The following is a 7,760-nucleotide window of genomic DNA, read 5'->3' as shown; positions in this document are numbered from 1 at the left end:
ATACAGACTCCAGTCTCCAGAGACCATCCAGAAGGCATTCTTCACAAGCAGCTGGGCTGGTGCTAGGTGGTAGTTAAAGGTCCACCTCTATCGGGAAAGGAGGCGTCCAGGGTATCACTGCATCGCGTTTTTCTGCAATGGGATGGCCTCATCTGCCACATAGACACGGGGGAAAGTTCCTTTGCCTCAGGGGGCCTTCAGGACAGCATGCTTGCTGTCCACTGCCCCAGAGCAATTAAAAGCCACCAGAAAATAACTAACTAACCTGGCTGCAGGGTGGGGCTCTGGTAACTCTGATTGGAGGGAGTAAGTGAATCTAGTAATGAAAAGATTTTTGTCTGAATCGCCCTTAGTCTGGCCCATCTACCAGGACCAGTTGGAGGTGGAACACCACCCAGCTACCGGCTCCTAGGATCATTCGGGTAGTTGCACCACGTAGAATGCAAAGAAGGGCAGTTAGACTGTCCAATCAAAGAAATCTAGTTCACATCCCTTGCAAGAAGGTTTTGACCAGTCCCAAGGAAACTAATCTCAAACTTGCTGCACTCAATGTCAGATCTTTATGCAACAAATCATTTTTAATCAATAATCTTATCTCTTCTTTTAATCTTGATTTTATGTTTTTAACTGAAACATGGCTTGACAAAAACACAGGAAACATAGTTCTAGTCGAATCAACTCCCCCCAACTACAAACATGAATCGGAAATACGAGAAAATAAAAAGGGTGGAGGCGTTTCTGCACTGTTTAGAGATAATATTGCAACCCGCAGACTATCATTTGGTGTGTTTTCATCATTTGAGTATGTGTCCTTTAAGATTGAGTTAAAACAAACTCCTCCCTTACTCTGCATAGTTATGTACAAACCTCCTCAGCACAGCCAAAGTTTTATTGATGATTTCACTGAAATGCTCTCAGTTGTGTGCACAGACTTTGATGGTCTAGTCATTACAGGTGATTTCAATGTTCATGTTGATAATGTCAATGACAGAAATGCAAAAGAGCTCAATGCTGTCCTTGAAACCTTTGGTCTAATTCAGCATGTGAGTTGCCCCACCCACAGCAGAGGGCACACTCTGGACCTGCTCATCACAAGGGGGGTTACTATTTACAATGTCAGTGTGGTTGATGTCGCCCTCTCTGATCATTTCTGTGTATTCTTTGACCTGTCTGTTGCTCCCAAACCACCGCCTGGCCCTGCAGTTGTCCAAAGGAGACAAATAAATGAGAGCACTAGGGCACAGTTTGTAGAAATGATAAACCCTGAAAACGTCTCTGGTGCCAATGTTGATGAAATGCTGAATTCTGTTACTTCTAGCATCTTGAATGTTCTGGATGCCATTGCCCCTATGAAAGTTCAATTGAGAAAACATAGACAGAAAGCTCCCTGGAGGAATGATGATCTAGTCAGGGCACAGAAACAACAGTGCCGCAGAGCCGAGCGAAAGTGGCGCAAGTCAAAACTCCAGGTTCATTATGGAATATATAAGGCGGAGTTGTACGCTTATAACCAGATCTTATGCAGAACAAGGGAAAGGTACTTCTCTGAAATAATTGGAAGTTGCAGCAGCAACTCTCGTATCCTGTTCACAACAGTTAACAGATTAACTAACCCTCCAACCCAGCTACCAATAGAATTGGTTTGTACACCTAAATGTAATGAGTTTGCTGTATTTTTCAATGACAAGGTTCAGGGCATTAAAAAAGCCATCAACTCCACAACACATATAACTATCGAACGGCCACCTACTCACTCTAAGCTGACTCACTTTATACCTGTCACTGACCAAACTGTCCAAGAGACCATCACCCGTCTGAGCTCATCTACATGCTGCCTTGATGTGTTACCCACTAGATTTCTAAAGTCTGTCCTGAACAGTGTGTTGCCATCAATTACTCAAATAGTTAACATGTCTCTTCAATCTGGAATATTTCCAGAGGCCTTAAAAACTGCAGTCATTAAACCCCTCCTGAAAAAGAGCGGTCTTGATCCCACTGTACTGAATAATTACAGACCTATCTCTAATCTGCCATTTTTAGGAAAAGTCCTTGAAAAAGTTGTCTACCAACAGCTCACTGACTTTCTCTTATTAAACAATTCGTTTGATGTTTTCCAGTCAGGTTTTAGACCCCATCATAGCACAGAAACTGCTCTTATCAAGGTAACCAATGACATCCGCCTGAACACTGATGATGGAAAAGTCTCTGTCTTAATCCTGCTAGACCTGAGCGCTGCCTTTGATACTGTTGATCATGGGATCCTTTTGCACAGACTCCAAGACTGGGTTGGCATCTCTGGATCTGCCCTAAGTTGGCTCAAGTCTTATCTAGAAGACAGGAAATATTTTGTTGAAATTGGGAGTTGTGTCTCAGACTACATGGGCTTGAATTGTGGTGTGCCCCAGGGATCGATCCTGGGACCCCTTCTGTTCAACCTCTACATGCTGCCACTAGGGCAGTTAATACGCAGTAATAACATATCTTATCACAACTATGCAGATGATTAATCCATTTATGTTATTTTAATAGGATTAACTGACTAAAGAGAGCAACGTTTTTTTTTCCTCACTTATAAAATGCATTTTTTAGAGTTGGGTGTATTTCAATATATCAAAGACCAATCTCATATTGACATGGAATTGCTCTCCTGACTTTCTGGAGTAAGCTCTTTGGAGAGCTTAGAGATTTTTTCGTTTTTTTTTTGTTCTCATCCTCAGCCCAGACCCGTTATCGTCACTGTCAGGGTAAAGCACATTACTTCAAGCTCATGCAGGAGCTGCTCCAGGCTGTCACTACCAAATAAAACAAAAGAAAAGTTCAAGAGGAGCTACTAACATCCACCAAGATGGGACTATGTCAAATTCACTGAAGGCTCTTTCAGGGGTTTTGATTTGTCATTGTCAAGTTTAATATGATGTGGAGACTCCATACCTGGCATATGGTTTTCTCAGTCCAGAAATGTGCAGCGTTTGCCTTCGTGCTCAGCTGCTTTATTTATGTCAGAGTGCAGGGAATCAGCAATAAAAACTGCTGGGTGACTTGTTACTGGGTGACTTGGTAATTTACACAAATCTTTGTCACATGTCAATACTGGTGACAGTTACACCATCAAATGTTTCAATTAAACACTTACTCGTACTTTAGATTGTCAAGGTAACTCAAAGTTTGAAAATAAAGACAATAAGTTTCATTTAGAATGAAAAACATTAGATTTTTTCTCCAAAACTAATTTTTTTGAACAAGTTAGATTCCTTGATATTACATGGCAAAAACAGAAAATATCTTATTACACTTGATATAAGAGAAATTTAACATACTACGGCAATATATTTTGAATATCTTTAGTCATCCAGTCTTTACATGATCTAACTTTAAGGAAATCTCTAATGAAACAAGTTCTAATTTAACTTCACACCAGATTTTTAAGCAGATGTTTTATTTGTGAATAGTGAGTGGTCTTGTTTCAATATCATAACAGCTGCCACAGTTACACTCAGGCACACTTGAAGACGACATCATTGGCCCTCCTATGAAAAATGTCATGTTTTCAAGTGCTGTTAAATAGATCGAAGAATTTTGAACAGCTTTAATTTGGATGCTTACATTATTTAACTTTTTATGTTGAAACCAAATAATTTGACAAAAACATAAACTTATTAGGGTTAATAGTATCAGCCCCCCTGATGCTAGCAGTCACTTGTGGAGGATTTTTCCAGGATACCAGCCTGCAGTCGTTTGTTGTAGTCTTCATCAAGTCTCTGACACATCTCCTGAGGAATCCTAGCCCAATCTTCTTACACAAAATGGAGAAGGGTGCCTTGCAGCAAAAGCCTCCACTGCAGCTTGGCCCTCTTCTCCATTTTGTTTTGTTCTCCATTTTGTTTATGTCTTCTCCACTTGTTTTAGTTTGTGTTGCACTTTGTAGTTCTTTGTAGTTTGTAGTTTTGTCTGTGCCCACTCTGTTTAGTCCTTTGGTTTATGATTTTGTTTAAGTGAAGCTGTAGGGGTGAACCGCCATTTTGTTTAGTACATGTTTTCTCCTGGTTTTGTTAGGTTAGGGAGGTTAGTGTTCTGTCTTTGATTTCCCTTTTCTTTCTTTGCAGGTAAGATTACATGTTGCAGTTAGTTGGGGTTTTGTTTGTTGTTTTGGCCTGGGTTCACCCTGAAGCCTTTTAGTTTCACTTTTAGTTATTGTTGGATTGTTTGTTTATATGTAAATAAATTTGGTTATTTTATGGAGACATTCGTTTGGTGCTTTTTGTTACACTTAAATTCAGTAGCCAAAACTTTACTTTTTTATGTTATGCCCCCCCTAGCACCCCTAGACACACAAGGGGGCGTAACATAATTGGGGCGTAACTGTTGATTCATACCATCCAACAGTTAAACATAAACTGTATCGTATCTGGACCACTGCCTGCACCCCGTTATGGAGACATCATGTTCTCACGCGTCCGTCAGCTTCACATTTGGTTAAAAACATACTGTCATTCCATAAGCATTCCATACGTTGATAACTTCACAACCTTTTACAATAGACCATACCTCTTTAAATCAGATGGTTTACACCCCAACAATAGTGGTTCCCGTCTTCTCAGCATGAGCATTGATCTCACCCTCCGTTCTTTCAAAACCATATCCAGCTGACGGTTGAACCAGGACATCCACACCCCTGACTCATCATTCTCTGCCATTCAGCATCACATACCAGTCCGCATCACCAATAGACAGTCAAATCATTTGCATTCATATCCACGTGCCTCGCGTGTTTGTTGTCTCCGACCAATTCACACATCAGTCGCAAAACCTACGACAAGCACACATCAGATTGTACCCACAACCATGAAGATGGCTCTTTTAAATGTCAGATCACTTTTAAATAAGTCTTTTATCATTAATGATCTGATTTTAGACCATGATTTAACCTGTTTGTTTTTAACTGAAACCTGGCTTGGCTCTGATGCACCAGCTATTCTCACTCAGGCTTCTCCACCTAATTTTAACTTTTTATTTTCAATCAGGGAAGGAAAGAAAGGTGGAGGTACAGCATCGATTGCTCACAAAAGAATTTTATCTGAAAATATTTTACTTGGTAAATATTGTTCATTCGAGCATCATGCTTTTGTCTTTGGAGACCCTCCTGTTTTAACTGTCACAGTATACAGACCACCAACCCCTCCTTCCTGTTTTATCGAAGAATTTTCGGAACTTTTATCATCTCTTCATATTAGGTACAATAGGATTTTAATTACTGGTGATTTTAATTTGCATGTTGACAATCATGATGATATCTATGCCTGTGAGTTTCTAAATCTTCTAAACAGCATGGATTTTCAGCAGCATGTCACACAGCCGACTCACAACAGAGGACACACCCTGGACCTTGTCATTACCTATGGTCTGTCCACTGGGGTGTCCTCTGTTGTTGACTTGGCCATATCAGACCATTATTGTGTGTTTTTTACTGTCACCAGTGAAATCCAGCAGGAAGCGTCAGTGAGAACTGTGAGGAAGCGGTATTTAACTCCTGAAGTGGCTGCAAGTTTTATTGATGTTTTTAAGCAAACTCCTGCTCAGATTTTACCTGCACCCTGTGATTTTATTGTTGATCATTTTAATAACAGACTTCAGTCTTCCATAGATGCAGTGGCTCCACTCAAAACAAAAACATTAAGAGCCACTCCTAAAATGCCATGGAAGACTGACGACATTAAGGGTCTGAAGCAGAACTGCAGGAGAGCAGAGAGGAAATACCGGAAGACAAATTTAATCATTCATAAAGACATTTTTAAAGAACAACTCAAAATCTACAATAACTCAGTCAAACGGGCCAGAACCTCCTATTTTTCAAAAATCATTTCAGAAAATAAAAACAACCCCAAATTTCTTTTTAAAACAATTGATATTTTAATAAACAAAGACTTCAACAAGTCCTCCATGCCATCATCTAATGCTGCATGTGAGGACTTTGCAGACCACTTCATGGGTAAAATCAATGCTATAAGATCAAACATGTCATCTATGCAGTACACGGATCTTAACAGACCACCAGCATTGTTTTTACCAGAAGAAACACTGGGGAGTTTTGTCCTGGTTGATGCAGAGATGCTTGGTCGAGTTGTATCCCAAGTAAACACTACAACCTGCCTTTTAGATCCCATTCCCACTTCACTTTTTAAAACATTTTATGGATTCTTTGAGTCAGAGCTTTTAAATATAGTAAACTGCTCTCTTCAGACGGGGGTCTTCCCCTCTGCCTGTAAGATGGCGGTGGTGAGGCCCCTTCTGAAGAAGAGTCAATTAGATCCAAAAAATCTGGATAACTATAGACCCGTATCCAACTTACCATTTTTAAGTAAAATAATAGAAAAAAGTGTCGCTACTCAACTGCATGAGTTTTTAAATGCCCAAAAAATTTTAGAAAAATATCAGTCTGGTTTTAGGAAAAGCCACAGCACAGAGACGGCTCTTTTAAAGATCGTTAATGATCTAAGATTAAACTACGACTCACAGAAACTTTCTGTTCTGGTGCTGCTGGATCTTAGTGCCGCTTTTGATACAGTAGATCACCAGATTTTATTAGACAGACTTAGGAGTCTAGTGGGCCTCTCTGGAAATGTTCTTAAGTGGTTTTACTCTTACCTGACAGATCGACACTTTTATGTAAGTATGGATACGTGCTCTTCAAGAATCCACGAAATAAGTTGTGGGGTTCCCCAAGGGTCGATTTTAGGGCCAATACTTTTTAATTTGTATATGTTGCCTCTTGGGGAGGTCATCAGGAGACACGGCGTTGACTTTCACAGCTATGCTGATGATACACAGCTTTACATCGCCGTGTCTCCTGATGACCTTGAACCTGTCAACACTCTTTTAAACTGCATTTTAGATATAAAGTTGTGGATGGCAGAAAATTTCTTACAGCTCAACCAGGACAAAACTGAAGTTTTAATCATCGGTTCTGAAGACAAGAGAGAGATGATTTTACCACATCTTCATAATTTTAAACCTTCTCAATGTGTGAGAAACCTGGGCGTACTTTTTGACTCTGAGCTAAATTTTATCCCACACATTAAAAATGTCGTTAAGACAGGATTTTATCATCTCAAAAACATTGCCAGAGTCCGCCCGTTCCTCTCTCTTGCCAGCACAGAGGTACTAATGCATGCTTTTATTTTCAGTCGTTTAGATTATTGTAATGCCCTGCTCTCTGGTTTACCCAAAAAGTCTCTTTCAAACTTACAACTTCTACAGAACTCAGCGGCACGAGTTCTGACGAGAACCAGAGGGCGGGAACACATTACACCGGTTTTAAAATCGCTGCATTGGCTCCCTGTGCGTTTCAGGATTGATTTTAAGATTCTTTTAATGGTTTATAAATGTTTTTATGGTCTTGGGCCTTCTTATTTAAATGATATTCTTTTAAAATATGAGCCCTCGCGGACCCTGAGGTCCTCCGGTGCTGGCCTCTTAGTTGTTCCCAAGGTGAGGACCAAAACTTATGGTGAGGCTTCGTTCTGCCATTATGGTCCTCGCCTGTGGAACGGCCTTCCGGAGAGCCTCAGGGCCGCAGAGACTGTAGAGGTTTTTAAGAAGAGGCTCAAGACCCACCTTTTTAATTTAGCTTTTAGTTGATTTTAACTGCTAATTTATTCTATTAGTTTTAGTATAGGCTATTTTATGTATTTATTTTAATTTTACGCATCTTATTTTCAATTTTATGTTTTTAATTTTAGCATCTTATGATTTTAGCCCCAGTG

The sequence above is a fragment of the Oryzias latipes genome, chromosome 13 (assembly GCF_053564925.1).
Source record: "Oryzias latipes strain Hd-rR chromosome 13, Olatipes_Hd-rR_3.1".
NCBI lineage: Eukaryota > Metazoa > Chordata > Actinopteri > Beloniformes > Adrianichthyidae > Oryzias > Oryzias latipes.
Note: the sequence above shows the minus strand (reverse complement) of the source record.